This window comes from Xyrauchen texanus, unplaced genomic scaffold, assembly GCF_025860055.1.
Source record: "Xyrauchen texanus isolate HMW12.3.18 unplaced genomic scaffold, RBS_HiC_50CHRs HiC_scaffold_158, whole genome shotgun sequence".
NCBI classification, from domain to species: Eukaryota; Metazoa; Chordata; class Actinopteri; order Cypriniformes; family Catostomidae; genus Xyrauchen; species Xyrauchen texanus.
In genome coordinates this window covers 38,083-55,954 of record NW_026265960.1, presented here as the reverse complement: position 1 = coordinate 55,954, position 17,872 = coordinate 38,083, and the positions used below count along the sequence as shown (strand labels likewise).

General features: G+C 41.3%; 1 protein-coding gene across 4 annotated transcripts in view; it reads left to right on the top strand.

Annotated features, from left to right (window-relative positions):
* The first annotated feature begins 556 nt into the window (after nt 1-556).
* LOC127641770 (uncharacterized) overlaps nt 557-17,872 on the top strand; it is a 42,113-nt gene continuing 24,797 nt past the window's right edge. For 3 of the 4 annotated variants that reach the window (XR_007970223.1, XR_007970224.1, XM_052124637.1), the window contains exon 1: nt 557-757. The gene's annotated coding sequence lies outside the window, so the exon portion shown is untranslated. Of the gene's footprint in view, nt 758-15,461; nt 15,554-17,872 lie in introns of those variants that run through there. The other variant, XR_007970225.1, reaches the window with a different exon arrangement.

Below are 17,872 nucleotides of genomic sequence, written 5' to 3'. Positions count from 1 at the left end.
TTCACTTCTCATTCAGGCCTTGGGGATATATAGTGCCTAATTTATTGATCCAAATTCTCTCTGCTCTTTTTCTCTGGGGCACGGACCACTGCGGGTTGGCCTGTAGGACCGTGACCGGAAGGATTCCCATCCGTGTTTAAGGAAATGTTGGACCAGGTAAGTGTTATTTTCTCTTCCTCTCAGAATGTTGTATTTATGTTGTGTCATTCTGACCAGAATGGTGTTGCCCGTCTCTCCCACATATTGAGCTCCACATTGTTTGCAGGTGATGAGGTAAATGCAGTTTTTACAGTGTACCGTTCCTGATTGGTAAGTACTGAAAACCTCTTTTGTAAACTTGTTTTGTACTGAATCCTTTTTGTTCCAAATATTGTCCCTGATGTTTTGGTTTCGTGTTGTGAAGAGGATGGAGTTTGGCTCTAATTAGATAGTCTTGTAAACTTTTGTTTTTTCTAAATGCTGCTATAACTCTGTGGTTCTTCAATATTTGTGTCTGTCCCAATATGTTCTGGAAGTTGGACTTTACCTCTTTGGTCAGTTTCAGAGCGGCCGAGGAGTAAGTCAGGACAAAGGGGACGCCGGTCCCCTCCGCCTGGGCCCTGCTTGTCAAGTATGATTTAAAAACCTTTCTCAAGAAGGACCTGTTATATCCTCTGGGCCGGAGCGCTTTGAAGAGGATTCGTGTCGCTTCTCTGAAGTCCCGTTCCTGGGTGCATATGCGACGGAACCTCAGGAGTTGCGACTTGACGAGGCCTGAGTAAGTGTGTTTTGGGTGAAAACTGCTTTTATGTAGTAGGGCATGCGTGTCGGTTTCTTTGAAGAAGACTTTAATGTCCAATTTGTGCGACGAAATGAAATCTGGACCCTTGTAAGTTGTGGTGTCCAGAAAGTCTACCGATAGGTGACTGGTGGTGGATTTTAATTTAATAGATGGGTTATGGTTATTTAGTGTCGCCACAAATTCCATGAACTCGTCTTCAGAGTGAGTCCATACTCCCCAGATATCATCTAGGTACCTAAAATAGTGAAGGGGCTGTTTTTGGCATCGGGATAAGGCCGAAGCCTCCCATTCTGCCATAAATATGTTAGCGTAGGCCGGGAAAACTTCTTGCCCATCGCCGTGCCTTTAACTTGCAGGAGAAATTCCCATTGAACTCAAAATCGTTTCTATTTAAATTGATGTCTAATAATTGGATGAGTTCTTTGTCGGGCCTGGAGGTGTCTGGGTTTTTTGAAAAATATTTTTAATGGCCCGAATTCCCTCTTGGATGTCGATGTTTGTGTAAAGGCCATCCACGTCCATAGTGAACAGGATGGCCTTTTGGGGAATTTTTAGTCTTTTGACTTTCTGGACAAAATCATACGTGTCTTTTATATAGCTGGGGTGGCCCGTCGAAAGAGGATTTAAGTAGAAATCTAAAAATTCTGCCGTATAGTACGTTTCACTGCCGCAATCGGATACTATAGGCCTTCCTGGGGGAATTTCGTGAGGTTTGCTCCATTTGGTCGGGTCTTTGTGTATTTTGGGGAGCATGTAGAACCTCCTGCTTCTAGGTTCCGCGTTACCCAATAGGTAGGACTTTTGTTTTGCGTTGATGTGTTTTTTCTGATATAGGGTTTGGGTTATATTTTTAACCATAGGTACAGTGTCTAAAAAATGGGTCTATCCAATTTCTGGTAATATTTTAGGTCATTCAATTGTCTATATCCCTCCCATAAATATTGTTCTCGGTCCCATATGACTATCGCACTGCCCTTGTCTGCAGGTTTAATGACGATCTGTTTATTGCCCTTTAACTGTTTTAGAGCGTTCGTTTCCTCCAGAGTGAGGTTAAGCTCTTCCTGGGACGGTCTAAAATGTTTTTAAGATATTCCAGATCCTTTTCGAATAACGTCGCGGAGATCTGCGGGTAGTTTGTCTGCGGGTGGGACCCAGTCCGATTTGGGTGTGAACGGAGGGGATTTGAGTCAGTCTCATTTTGGAAATAGGCTGCCAATTTAAGTCTCCTGTGGTATTGTTGCAGGTCGTATCGCGTCTGCATTTCGAGGCGTTTTCTGCTCGTTCTACCCGATGGAATAAAAGTCAAACCCCTGTTGAGCAGGCAAAGTTGTGGGGGAGTGATATGGAATTTTTTAGATAGGATTACAACGTTTCGATGCCCCTCCTGCGCATACAGGCTTGTGGGGATCTTTATTTTAAATGTTGAAGCCAGTGCTGGAGCATGTTTCTGGCTGTGTCCACCGTCCAGTGTATATGGTCACTTTCAGTGTGAAATTCAGATCTGGACAGGGCCGGAATGTGTTTTAAATTGGCAGAAATATAGGCGTTCAGGATGGTCAATTGTGTCTGCTCCTTTGTTGGGAGCATAATGGGTTAGGGTTAGGGTTAGGTTTAGGGTAAGGGTTAGCGGTTAAGGGTTAGGTTTAGGGGTTAGGTTAAGGGGTTAGGTTAAGGGGTTGCGTTTAGGGGTTAGGTTAAGGGGTTAGGTTTAGGGATTAGGTTTAGGGGTTAAGTTTAGGGGTTAGGTTAAGGGGTTAAGTTTAGGGGTTAGGTTAAGGGGTTGAGTTAAGGGGTTAGGTTTAGGGGTTAAGTTTAGGGGTTAGGTTAAGGGGTTAAGTTTAGGGGTTAGGTTAAGGGGTTAGGAAGTGTTAGTTAAGGAGGGTAGGCGCTAACCAGTGTGCACAGGCCATCAATGTCGCTCCCTCGACTGGATTCACTTCTCATTCAGGTAAATGCAGTTTTTACAGTGTACCTACAACATTTCGATGCCCCTCCTGCGCATACAGGCTTGTGGGGATATTTATTTTAAATGTTGAAGCCAGTGCTGGAGCATGTTTCTGGCTGTGTCCACCGTCCAGTGTATATGGTCACTTTCAGTGTGAAATTCAGATCTGGACAGGGCCGGAATGTGTTTTAAATTGGCAGAAATATAGGCGTTCAGGATGGTCAATTGTGTTTGCTCCTTTGTTGGGAGCATTCCTGAAAAGTTCAACTCTGGAACCCAAATTTCTGCCAGTGGAAATTTTACTTTTGCCGCTCTTAAAGCCGCCTGCATCTGTTTGATGGCAGTGTCTTTGGCGTTCTGCGCCCGGCTGTTAATCCCTAATGATAAGATGACATGTTCCACGTCAGTGGAGACTGCGTTTTTATTGATCACAGCCTCCATGTGTCTGAACGTGGCCCCTGGATAGCTTTCTATTTGGAGGTCAGAATTCTTAAAAGGTGGAATTTTGGACAGATTGGAGTCCCCGATAACGAGCCATTTTTTTCGCACACTCAGCTTCCATTCTATCATTTTTCTGGACGTGTTTAGGTGTCTATTCGGTCCGTCCTCCTGGGAGTCACGTCGTGCTCCAGAAGGTGTGTTGAGTTCGACACTTAAACGAGCCTGTGTGGCTGTCCTGAGGCTGGTGACTTTTTCGGGCTTAAGGTGACTCTTTGTGAGCTGAGATTATCCCGTTCGCACTCTCCTTGATCCTCGATAAGGATGAGGTCTTGTTCCTGTCTGATACAGGGGTTGGGACCGAACGCGAGGAGTGCGTTGTTCTTTTGGGGAGGCAGGGAGATTTATGGTAATCTCTGAATGACTGTCCGAGTCCTCCTTTCTAATAGGAGACCAATCGTTCGGTGGGTCTGTCATCGTGCATGCTGTTTTGGTCGGTTTTGTTACTAAGGGGTGGATGTTTCAGACAGAGATTGTGCGTCCGTCATGGTGTGCACCAAAGCCTGCACCATAACTCTATTAGTCGTTGTGTTTTCTGGGAGAGGAGGAGCGGAGAGAGATTTTGGGTCTCCGCTTCCTCCCTCGTTTCTCCAGAATCCAAGGCAGGGACGGAGGTGTGCCATCTCTCCCCTACCAACCCGTGAGCCTCATGTATTGTTTTGTCTTTCAGTCTTTTACCAATACCACGTTTAGCCCATAATATAGCCAGTATTAAAACATTCATCCCAGCCCTGAGAGGGAATGTGCTGGAGTTTAGCCATTTCTTCTACCAATGCGTCTTCATAGTGGTTTTTAAGAATCAGCATAGTGGTATAGGCCCAGTTTTTGGCATTGCCTTCAATGAGGGCTTGTGTTGTGGGGTTTGGCAAAGCTGGTTTGATGACCTCTGACAGGTGTTTTTCAATTTTGTCAATTGCAGGAGGCTGTTCCTGACTGATGTTATTTTTGTGATGCACCAATTTGATGATTTTAAATAAGGTACGGGTTTTTGCTACAAAGTCAGGGTCATCTGAATGCTTGGGCTTTATTTTTTGTTTCTGATGTGTGTTTTTATTTTGCAGGTGTGAACGAACTGTCTGTGTTTTGTTCTGCACCCATCCCCGTGGTTCCTTCGTAAAGGATTTTTGGTGGGACATCAATGTACCGGGCCCCAAACGGGCCCGGGGTTCAAAAAATTGTGGTCTGCCAGACCACTGATAAGACTGACTATGGTGAGTCGGTGCTGCCCTCATGTGGCCACCATATTTCACTCCACGTGCATGCACTCTCTCTCCCTGTGCATGACGCTGGGCCTGATGGCCCCCATATTTCACTGGGTCTGCATAGGAGAACGCTCTCTCTCCTGTGCATGACGCTCAGTGTCGCGGTAGGAACGGGGCATAGGCCAGACTGTGCCATGCCTGGCAAGCCTGCGACCACGTGTGACCACCGTCCAACCGTCCCTTTCTGGCCAAACCATAGTTTTAGGAAATGTTGTTTTGAATTTGTAACTGTAAAAGTAAGGATTTTTCTTGCAGAAATTGAAATCAGGTAAGTAAATCTAAAAATTGTCTTGTTTTTTTGTAATTTATAAATCAAAGCGAGTCAAATAGAGTTAATCAAATAAAAATGCTTTTATGTTTTTATATGAACAGGCTGTTGCTTTAAATGTGAAAATAAAAGCAAAGAAATTAAGGTAAGTGAAACTAAGTTTTTTTTGGGTTATATGTCTTCTATGTTTTTATATGAACAGGCTGTTATTCTAAATGTGAAAATAAAAGCAAGGATTTTAAGGTAAGTAAAACAAAAAAAATTGTTGTGGCTTATATGTCAATATTTTTTTGAATGTAAACAAATAAAATAAAATAGCTTTTCTTAAGTTTTTTTATGTGAAAAATTTGTAAACTGAACAAGCCGTTGCAACGTTTCGGTTCTCTTAGAACCTTCTTCAGGCAGGCTTGTTCTAATTTTGAAAAATGTAAATCCCAAAAAGAATAATAAAAAAATTAAATAAAAAAAAAATGAGCTTCTGCATCCTCAGTTGTCCCTTTTTATAGTGTGGGGGGCGGGACTCAATTTGAATGAGTCAATAGGAGCTTCTCCCATACTTTTGGTTTAAAAAGAAACAGCTCTCAGCCAATCAGAAAAGTAGCTGTCTTTTCAAAATAATTTCAGAGGGGCTTTTTTTAAAAATTTGAATGTAAATCATAGTGATGGAGGTGAGACTCAGTTTGAATGAGCCAATTGGAGCCTTTTCCATATTTTTGGTTTGAAAATAAACTATTTCCAGCCAGTCAGAACATTAGCTGTCTTTTCAAAAAAATTATAGAAATACTTTATTTATATATATTTAATTTTAAATTATAGTTATATAGATGCAATGGATTTAAAAGGATAAATTATTATATATATTTGATTTTAAATTATAGTTATATTGTGTGATGTATTTAAAAGGATAAATAACTATATATATTTCATTTTAAATTATAGTTATATTATGTAATGTATTTAAAAGGATAAATTATTATATATATATATTTTTAAATTTGGATTGCATAAATGCACCCTTATCTATATTTGTTTATGATCATTATAACTAAAACACTGTGTAAATGACCCACATTTCTATTTTCCCATGTATCTGGTTTATTATGATTATTTTAAGTAGACTGATTATTAGAAAGAAGTTGTAAACAGTCGAGCTACTTGCAAGCATGAGGCACGGGCTGGTAAGGTTTAGGGTAAGGGTTAGCGGTTAAGGGTTAGGTTTAGGGGTTAGGTTAAGGGGTTAGGTTAAGGGGTTGAGTTTAGGGGTTGGGTTAAGGGGTTAGGTTTAGGGGTTAGGTTTAGGGGTTAAGTTTAGGGGATAGGTTAAGGGGTTAAGTTTAGGGGTTAGGTTAAGGGGTTGAGTTAAGGGGTTAGGTTAAGGGGTTAGGTTAAGGGGTTAGGTTTAGGGGTTAGGTTTAGGGGTTAAGTTTAGGGGTTAGGTTAAGGGGTTAAGTTTAGGGGTTAGGTTAAGGGGTTAGGAAGTGTTAGTTAAGGAGGGTAGGCGCTAACCAGTGTGCACAGGCCATCAATGTCGCTCCCTCGACTGGATTCACTTCTCATTCAGGCCTTGGGGATATATAGTGCCTAATTTATTGATCCAAATTCTCTCTGCTCTTTTTCTCTGGGGCACGGACCACTGCGGGTTGGCCTGTAGGACCGTGACCCGGAAGGATTCCCATCCGTGTTTAAGGAAATGTTGGACCAGGTAAGTGTTATTTACTCTTCCTCTCAGAATGTTGTATTTATGTTGTGTCATTCTGACCAGAATGGTGTTGCCCGTCTCTCCCACATATTGAGCTCCACATTGTTTGCAGGTGATGAGGTAAATGCAGTTTTTACAGTGTACCGTTCCTGATTGGTAAGTACTGAAAACCTCTTTTGTAAACTTGTTTTGTACGAATCCTTTTTGTTCCAAATATTGTCCCTGATGTTTTGGTTTCGTGTTGTGAAGAGGATGGAGTTTGGCTCTAATTAGATAGTCTTGTAAACTTTTGTTTTTTCTAAATGCTGCTATAACTCTGTGGTTCTTCAATATTTGTGTCTGTCCCAATATGTTCTGGAAGTTGGACTTTACCTCTTTGGTCAGTTTCAGAGCGGCCGAGGAGTAAGTCAGGACAAAGACCTAACCCTAACCCTAACCCTGCTTGTCAAGTATGATTTAAAAACCTTTCTCAAGAAGGACCTGTTATATCCTCTGGGCCGGAGCGCTTTGAAGAGGATTCGTGTCGCTTCTCTGAAGTCCCGTTCCTGGGTGCATATGCGACGGAACCTCAGGAGTTGCGACTTGACGAGGCCTGAGTAAGTGTGTTTTGGGTGAAAACTGCTTTTATGTAGTAGGGCATGCGTGTCGGTTTCTTTGAAGAAGACTTTAATGTCCAATTTGTGCGACGAAATGAAATCTGGACCCTTGTAAGTTGTGGTGTCCAGAAAGTCTACCGATAGGTGACTGGTGGTGGATTTTAATTTAATAGATGGGTTATGGTTATTTAGTGTCGCCACAAATTCCATGAACTCGTCTTCAGAGTGAGTCCATACTCCCCAGATATCATCTAGGTACCTAAAATAGTGAAGGGGCTGTTTTTGGCATCGGGATAAGGCCGAAGCCTCCCATTCTGCCATAAATATGTTAGCGTAGGCCGGGGCAAACTTCTTGCCCATCGCCGTGCCTTTTACTTGCAGGAAAAATTCCCCATTGAACTCAAAATCGTTTCTATTTAAATTGATGTCTAATAATTGGATGAGTTCTTTGTCGGGCCTGGAGGTGTCTGGGTTTTTTTGAAAAATATTTTTAATGGCCCGAATTCCCTCTTGGATGTCGATGTTTGTGTAAAGGCCATCCATGTCCATAGTGAACAGGATGGCCTTTTGGGGAATTTTTAGTCTTTTGACTTTCTGGACAAAATCATACGTGTCTTTTATATAGCTGGGGTGGCCCGTCGAAAGAGGATTTAAGTAGAAATCTAAAAATTCTGCCGTATAGTACGCTTCACTGCCGCAATCGGATACTATAGGCCTTCCTGGGGAATTTCGTGAGGTTTGCTCCATTTGGTCGGGTCTTTGTGTATTTTGGGGAGCATGTAGAACCTCCTGCTTCTAGGTTCAGCGTTACCCAATAGGTAAGACTTTTGTTTTACGTTGATGTGTTTTTTCTGATATAGGGTTTGGGTTATATTTTTAACCATAGGTACAGTGTCTAAAAAAATGGGTCTATCCAATTTCTGGTAATATTTTAGGTCATTCAATTGTCTATATCCCTCCCATAAATATTGTTCTCGGTCCCATATGACTATCGCACTGCCCTTGTCTGCAGGTTTAATGACGATCTGTTTATTGCCCTTTAACTGTTTTAGAGCGTTCGTTTCCTCCAGAGTGAGGTTAAGCTCTTCCTGGGACGGTCTAAAATGTTTTTAAGATATTCCAGATCCTTTTCGAATAACGTCGCGGAGATCTGCGGGTAGTTTGTCTGAGGGTGGGACCCAGTCCGATTTGGGTGTGAACGGAGGGGATTTGAGTCAGTCTCATTTTGGAAATAGGCTGCCAATTTAAGTCTCCTGTGGTATTGTTGCAGGTCAGTATCGCGTCTGCATTTCGAGCGTTTTCTGCTCGTTCTACCCGATGGAATAAAAGTCAAACCCCTGTTGAGCAGGCAAAGTTGTGGGGGAGTGATATGGAATTTTTTAGATAGGATTACAACATTTCGATGCCCCTCCTGCACATACAGGCTTGTGGGGATATTTATTTTAAATGTTGAAGCCAGTGCTGGCGCATGTTTCTGGCTGTGTCCACCGTCCAGTGTATATGGTCACTTTCAGTGTGAAATTCAGGGTTAGGTTAGGGTTAGGGTTAGGTTAGGGTTAGGGTTAGGGTTAGGGTTAGGTTAGGGTTAGGGTTAGGGTTAGGGTGGGTTAGGGTTAGGCTTAGGGTGTAGGGTTAGGGTTAGGGTTAGGTTAGGTTAGGGTTAGGTTAGGGTTAGGGTTAGGGTTAGGGGGTTAGGGTTAGGGTTAGGGTTAGGGTTAGGGTTAGGGTTAGGTTAGGGTTAGGGTTAGGGTTAGGTAAATATAAAATCCAAGGCCTGGGTCCAATAAAGGGCACAGACCTGGTTATGCTCAGTCCTTCCCTCCGCTGACCACTAAGAACCCACCCGCGAGCAGGGAAGTGGACAAAAGGGTTAGGGTTAGGGTTAGGGTTAGGGTTAGGGTTAGACTTTTGTTTTGCGTTGATGTGTTTTTTCTGATATAGGGTTTGGGTTATATTTTTAACCATAGGTACAGTGTCTAAAAAAATGGGTCTATCCAATTTCTGGTAATATTTTAGGTCATTCAATTGTCTATATCCCTCCCATAAATATTGTTCTCGGTCCCATATGACTATCGCACTGCCCTTGTCTGCAGGTTTAATGACGATCTGTTTATTGCCCTTTAACTGTTTTAGAGCGTTCGTTTCCTCCAGAGTGAGGTTAAGCTCTTCCTGGGACGGTCTAAAATGTTTTTTAAGATATTCCAGATCCTTTTCGAATAACGTCGCGGAGATCTGCAGGTAGTTTGTCTGAGGGTGGGACCCAGTCCGATTTGGGTGTGAGCGGAGGGGATTTGAGTCAGTCTCATTTTGGAAATAGGCTGCCAATTTAAGTCTCCTGTGGTATTGTTGCAGGTCGTATCGCGTCTGCATTTCGAGGCGTTTTCTGCTCGTTCTACCCGATGGAATAAAAGTCAAACCCCTGTTGAGCAGGCAAAGTTGTGGGGGAGTGATATGGAATTTTTTAGATAGGATTACAACATTTCGATGCCCCTCCTGCGCATACAGGCTTGTGGGGATATTTATTTTAAAGGGTTAGGGTTAGGGTTAGGGTTAGGGTTAGGTTAGGTTAGGGTTAGGGTTAGGGTTAGGGTTAGGTTAGGGTTAGGGTTAGGGTTAGGGTTAGGGTTAGGGTTAGGTATAGAGGTAAAAACGACTTCCACCCTCATTATGTCCACCCTCATTTGCATATCGAATCTGATTGGCTGGATTGTTTCACAGATAAATCTTTAGGACGGTCGGTCCGATTTTGCCAAGCTTGGTGTCATCGAATTCAGAATTCCGTCTGCATTCATGTGACGAGGAGAGATGAACAGAAGAAGAGAGCAATGGAAATGTAGCGCTGAAAAGGTAGAAGAGTCTTTTGCACGTAGGTTGTGAGTGGTTTAAAAATGTCACATGCACGCCTTTAAGATTTGCATGAATACGACTGTAATGGAGACGTGGTAATGAACGCATTTTTCACAAGAACGCTGAAATGTTTTTGTAGGAATTGTTGGGTGGGATAAACTCAATCCTTTATTATTATTATCATTTCATGAAACTTATCGGGCATGCTTGTGAGGAGGAGATTATTGTGTTGCGAGCAGAGCAGACTTGAGTCCAGTAAATATAGCCTATTAAAGAAATTGTTCCAAAAACAAATGCATCAGAAAATAACCGAAGGACTTGAAAAACTTTTAAGAATAAAAACGGCATCGAATCTTGCCACGATAATGAGATGACACACTTGTTAGGGGCGTTTTGCCCTTTGAAATGAAATCTGCGAAATCCAATAAAGCCCATTCACGGTTCACTCGCTGAGTCATCGATTACAATAACAACACATCAATTCAGATTTCCTTAAAGATAACTTTTTTATTTTTTTATTTAATTTATTTTTTATTAATAATCATGCCAAGGTCTTACATTAAATTGTGTCCAAAATTGCAGAACATGAATAGCCAAAAAATAATAATAAATAATAAAAATAATATAAGGTTGAACAATGAAAGCATTTTTTGACTTTTCAATGATTTTTTGTTTTTATGCCCGTCAAAGACATAATATAGAAGTTACAGTCAACCAGAAAAAGTGACTTGACATTGCAACTCTCCACGTGTCCAACTTGCAGAGGTGGGACCAAGTCATTGTTTTCCAAGTCACAAGTAAGTCTCAAGTCATTGCATTAAAGTCCCGAGTGAAGTCCCAAGTCAAGGCAGGCAAGTCCCAAGTCAAGGCAGGCAAGTCCCAAGTCAAGTCCAAGTCAATTTACAAATCGTCAACTTTTAGCTTCAAGTCTTAAAGAAGTCATTAGTGCGCTTTGCCCAAATTAGTGTCAGAGTATTAATTACTATAGTAAATGTATACTAATTTTATCTAGAAGTTTCTAATTTAAAATCTAATTTTATCTTTCTTTTTTTTTATCGATATCTACCCGTAAAGACCAAAGAGGGTAATAAAGATGATACATGGATCTTATCTTTGGACACACATTAAGGCAAACCAAACTTTTACTATAAACACGCTGTGAAAGGACGCTGAACGTGCTGAACTGGTGAGTGAAATCTGAAATATTACCAGGCAGTGGCTAAGGGCAGACATTTAAGTTGCATATACGAGTTCTATACTGTAAAGTGCCGCAAACCGAGTAAATGATCGGATTTGTGATTTTTAGAACCACGACCAATATAATTAAATAAATATAGCTAAACGCGTGACAGAGGACCAGCACGTCCGCAAAAGAATGAGTGTGTTTACATGCACATTTTAACCAGTTATGCTCAAAAAGCACCAACGTGTGTGGTCACAATAAATGGCGTTCCTTTATCGAGGTCATACAACAGGGTAATAAAACACCGGGAAGATTTTGTCCATTACACCAATTGCTATAAAACGTTAAATGCTACCGACCGCAGTAAAAGTTTGCGGTTCAATATGCAGACTTTGTTAGCCTGTAAATCAACTTACCTCTGTCTGTGGATTTTCAGATTCCTCACAAAATTGGACGTTGTTCGACGAGGTGTCTGTAATTTTGTAACCACAGGTTCTACATGTCGCAATCCTTTTGTTGCCTTTAACGCTGTATTCAATATATCCCAATTATATCACCTTTGGTATAATTTTTGCTGTGTCCTAGTCCTTAAATGCATGCCGTGGTCTTCAAACTTGGTCCAGCTTTCGTGGAAGCTGATTGGTTGAATATGGAGCGTTGAAATGCAGATTTGAAAATCAAATGAATCGCCTATTTGGGAAATTAATCGTTGATTTACTGCACATTTTTTAATTATACAACTCTTATCTTTGGTTTTAAAAAGTATAAGTATTTCCAAGTCAGACGGCTGAAGTCCAAGTCAAGTTGCAATCATTGCTGTCAAAGTCTAAGTCGAGTCGCAAGTCTTTTTTAATTCTATCGAAGTCGAAGTCGCAAGTCATCAAATTAGTGACTCGAGTCCGAGTCAAGTCCAAGTCAAGTCCAAGTCACGCGACTCGAGTCCACACCTCTGCCAACTTGATGAAGCCGGATAACCGTTGCATTTTAGAAATGAGTTCACAAGTGAAGGGATGATGAATTTTATTGTGACAAGAGGAGCTTTAAAAACAATATAATAACAATAAATAGCGATACGTGAAATGGCTGAGGCTCCAGTGAGTTAAAATTGTAACTTTGTGGTTTTGCGACGGGTTTTCACACTTCAAAGCCTTTTTTAAGACCAACTGAAGAAAACTCAAGGAATCGATTGAAGGGAACAATCCACCAGCGGGCTCTCGAATTGTAAACGCCTAGGAGCGCACAAAGATTTACATTTGTAACGACCCTTCAAAGTTTAAAAATGCAACTTAAAGGCTTGAATCCCTCTGCTCCCAACCACCAGCACGTGGTAATAGCTTAGCCCCGCCGCTGGGCGGCAGTCCATACAATGTCAGTCTATAGAAAAATGTTTGTCTGTGGGTGGCTGCTGTTCTGAAGGTGCTGGCGGTGTGGGCCTGGGGTTGCCGAGAAGACCAGCATTGGCCCCGTGACTCTGGGAGGTACGCCATGGAGATACGGGGCTTCGCTATGGCCCGCATTATATATGGTGCGTGCTGTAGCGAATTTGACAGCGTGGTTGGTTCCCGCTGGCGCCCGGTGGCGCCCGGGGACCGTGCTAGGAGCGCGCTTGGGGGCGTTTGGAGTCGATCGGGTGAGGTTTGAGTGGAGTGTTTTCGGGGCCCGTGGCAGCCCTCGGTCAGGCCAGAGCAGGACAGAGGATAGAAACCACCGATGGCAAACACGCCATCTTCTTTAACTTTGGTTCCGTTGGTCCGATTTTTTTTTAAACGTTGTATACGTGTTCTATATGTGATCCTCTAGCTGTCTGATTGGCTTTGTCCTCGATCGGTCTTAAGAGTTTTGATTTAGACTCAAATACAGACTTCTCCTACGGTCTAACTTGCTCTATATTGTGTAAATGTTGTGTCTTTTTGATCAGTGTGACTTGCATTTAGTTTGGAAATGTGTCATGTTCAGAAGTTGGTTAAGTTTACAGTTAAAGATGAATAAAGTGATGCAATCTTAATTTGTGTAAGCATGGTGCCTTGATGATACATTTGACTTTTATTAGCTTAGAAGTTGGTTATGTTAAGAAGTTAGGTTAGGTTATGGGATATAGGGATGAAAACCACCCATTTTGTGATGCACCGACAGGTAGCCATGCGGTCAGACACAGTCTGTGAGTGAGCTCGATCAGGTAAAGTGACTCCCTGACATGCTAGCGGCAGCTCTTTGTGACCTCAGCGGTGCCAAGCAGAAATTGACATTTACATTTATGCATTTGGCAGACGCTTTTATCCAAAGCGACTTACAGTGCACTTATTACAGGGACAATTCCCCGAGCAACTTGGATTAAGTGTCTTGCTCAAGGACACAATGGTAGTGGCTGTGGGGATCGAACCAGCAACCTTCTGATTACCAGTGATGTGCTTTAGTCCACTACACCACCACCACCACTCCATATTAAGCATGCCGCCTATATTAAGCATAAATGTAATAAAACGGTTCCACTGGGGCGGACACACAAAAGTGTAATATGTTTCTCGTGGAAAGACCCCGATAGCGTGTGCAAAGTTTGGGAACGATCGCTCGTTCAGTAGCCAACACGGCGCCTAAAACGTGCTCCTTTCACAGAGGCTTTATATTGGCCCGACCATATTAAGCATATTTATACGGTAATAATAGGGGTTCCCTGGGGCGGACACACAAAAGTGTAATATGTTTCTCGTGGAAAGACCCCGATAGCGTGTGCAAAGTTTGGGAACGATCGCTCGCTCAGTAGCCAACACGCCGCCTAAAACGCACTTCTTTCACAGAGGCTTTATATAGGCTCGACTATATTAAGCATATTTTGACTGTAATAAAACGGGTTCCCATGGGGCTGGGCACACAAAAGTGTAATATGTTTCTCGTGGGAAGACCCCGATTGTGTGTGCAAAGTTTGGGAACGATCGCTCGTTCAGTAGCCAACGCGGCGGCCTTAAATGTAATCATTTAACAGAGGCTTAATAGAATCAGACTATATTAAGCATATTTTTACTGTAATAAAATGTGTTCCCATGGGCCTGGGCACACAAAAGTGTAATATGTTTCTCGTGGAAAGACCCCGATTGTGTGTGCAAAGTTTGGGAACGATCGCTCGTTCAGTAGCCAACACAGCTGCCTAAAACGTACTCCTTGGCCCTTTATTGTTTTCCCCACTGGTATACAATGTGAGTCTATGGAAAAGTGCTCACAAATGATAAAGAGTTTTTTACATCTGAGATGTACTGTTGCAGAAATGATTTTTAATGTCATTCTAAATTTTGCAAGCACAGTATTAAAGTGAATAATTCAGGTGGAATTATACAATAACACGAGAAAATTGTATTGATGGACTTATAAGGATAATAACAAGAAAACTATAATACTACTAATAATAACATTAATAATAGTAATAATTCATTTAATTTATGAAGTGCTTTTCTAGACACGGATGAGAGACCGCAAAGGCTGTCCATTTAACTGGCCATATATTTATTTATAAAATCTGCATGTTTAAAAACACGTGGACGCCCCTAAAGGTTCAGCATTGAAACTGTCTGTGATTCTCTGTTAAAATATCCACTTTTTAGCAGTTTTGCACAGTGCAGTTTTCAATATGTCCACTATTCAATTCAATACAATTCAAAGGGTCTTTATTGGCATGAATATAAACGATACAGTATTGCCAAAGCAGAGGCTGTGTAAAAAGAACTACACCTTAATCTATAATTACATTTAGTTTAACAAATATAAAAATAACTAATCAAAATAAATTCACTATGTGTATATGTGTGTATATATTTGTATCTGCAAGTCGTAAATCTATCTTTCTATCTACCTAAATATCTGTCTGTCTGTCTGTCTCTTTGTCTGTCTATCTATCTATCTATCTATCTATCTATCTATCTATATATCTGTCTGTCTGTCTCTTCTATCTATCTATCTATCTATCTGTCTGTCTGTCTGTCTGTCTGTCTGTCTGTCTGTCTGTCTATCTATCTATCTATCTGTCTGTCTGTCTGTCTGTCTGTCTGTCTGTCTGTCTATCTATCTATCTGTCTGTCTGTCTGTCTGTCTGTCTGTCTGTCTGTCTGTCTGTCTGTCTGTCTATCTATCTATCTATCTATCTGTCTGTCTGTCTGTCTGTCTGTCTGTCTGTCTGTCTGTCTATCTGTCTGTCTATCTATCTATCTATCTGTCTGTCTGTCTGTCTGTCTGTCTGTCTGTCTGTCTATCTATCTATCTGTCTGTCTGTCTGTCTGTCTGTCTCTTTGTCTATCTATCTATCTATCTATCTATCTATCTATCTATCTATCTATCTATCTATCTATCTATCTATCAGCTATGCTGATGACACGCAACTCTACTTGTCTTTCCAGCCCAACGACACCACAGTGACTGCTCGAATCGCTGCCTGTCTGGCAGACATCTCAGCCTGGATGAAGGAACACCACATTCAACTCAACTCAGCCAAGACCGAACTCCTTGTCTTTCCAGCCAACCCTGCTGTTGAACACAACATCACCGTGCAGCTGGGTCCAACTACAGTTTCACCTTCCAAAACGGTCAGAAATCTAGGGGTAACCATTGATGATGAGCTAAATTTCACTGACCACATTTCAAAGACTGCAAGATCATGTAGATTTACACTCGACAATATCAGGAAGATAAGATCCTTCCTCTCTGTACATGCCACACAACTGCTCGTTCAGTCGCCTTGTCATAACTAGACTGGACTACTGTAACGCTCTCATTGCAGGCCTTCCTGCATGTGCTATTAGACCTCTCCAAATGATCCAGAATGCAGCAGCACTTCTGGTCTTTAATGAACCTAAGGGAGCACATGTTACACCACTTTTTGTCTCTCTCCACTCTCTGTCTATCTATCTATTCACTGTCTGTCTCTTTGTCTATCTATCTGTCTGTCTGTCTATCTGTCTGTCTATGTATGTATGTATGTATGTATGTATGTATGTATCTATCTATCTATCTATCTATCTATCTATCTATCTATCTATCTATCTATCTATCTATCTATCTATCTATCTGTCTATCTATCTATCTATCTATCTATCTATCTATCTATCTATCTATCTATCTGTCTATCTTTCTGTTTATCTATATGTCTATCTATATGTCTGTCTTTTCTTTCTATCTATCTGTCTTATCTATCTGTCTGTCAGTCTGTCTTTGTGTCTGTCTGTCTTATCTATCTATCTGTCTGTCTGTCTATCTGTCTTTTCTATCTATCTCTGTCTGTCTGTCTATATGTCTGTCTATCTATATATCTGTCTTTTCTATCTATCTATCTATCTATCTATCTATCTATCTATCTATCTATCTATCTATCTATCTATCTATCTATCTTTCTATCTATCATCTGATCGCGGCTGCATTTCTCTTCTAGTAGTTTTAGATCTAAGTGCTGCATTCGACACGATAGATCACGACATTCTCTTGAATAGGCTGGAGAATTATGTTGGAATTTGTGGAGTTGCATTAGCATGGTTTAGGTCATATTTAGCAGACCACTACCACTTTGTCTATGTAAATGAGGAATCGTCAAACCAAACAAAAGTTAAATATGGAGTGCCACAGGGATCAGTTTTAGGGCTTCTGCTTTTCTCCATGTATATGCTTCCCTGGGAGATATTATCAGGAATCGTGGAATATGTTTCCACTGCTATGCTGACGATACACAACTTTATATTTCTTCAAAACTTGATGAGATTTCACAATTCTCAAAATTAGCAGAGTGTATCAATTAAATAAAAGATTGGATGGCCAGAAATTTCCTTCTACTCAATTCTGACAAAACAGAGGTTCTAATTATTGGACCAAAACCTCTAAAAATAAGCCGCTAAAATATAATTTGACTCTAGATGGATGTTCTGTTACATCATCTTCAACAGTGAAAAACTTAGGTGTTATGTTTGATACAATCTGTCCTTTGAAAATCAAATTACAGATGTTTGTAGCACAGCATTCTTCCGCCTCAGAAATAGTGCTAAATGAAGGCATATGCTCTCTGTTGCTGATGCCGAAAAACTAATTCATGCGCTCATGACCTAAAGACTAGATTATTGTAATGCATTACTGGGAGGATGTCCAGCAAGATCAATAAATAAACTTCAATTGGTTCAAAATGCATCAGCATTTTAAAATTCTGTTAACTACATACAAAGCTTTGAATGGTCTAGCTCCACGAGTACTTAAATGATCTTCTGTCACGCTATATTCCATCACGTTCATTACGATCGCAAAATTCTGGCCTGTTAATAGTTCCTAGAATATCAAAATCCACAAAAGGAGGTAGATCCTTTTCATATTTGGCTCCTAAACTATGGAATAGTCTCCCAAACACTGTTCGAGATGCAGACACACCCTCTCAGTTTAAGTCTAGACTAACGACTCATCTATTTAGCCAGACATACACCTAATTTATCCTCCAACCCACAATTAGGCTGCTTTAGTTGGGTCTCCGGAACCAGAAACAGTGATCATGATCTCTAACTCTGCAATACATTTTATGGCATCTATGCTTACATCTTTTTATTTGTTTCCTTGTCTCAACCTCGGGACTCCTATCCTGAGGTCACCAGAACCGGCTGGATCCAGCACCATTCCTGCTTCGTGTTGGACTCCACTGCTTCATGTCGCTGAATGATGATGACTAAATGCAGCCGGTGCCAGCCAAACATCACTTCGGTCTATTATGATGGACTTCAGAGGATGAACTGATACCAACTCCAACCTGCATCACCTCGGTCTATTGATGGACTACGATCTT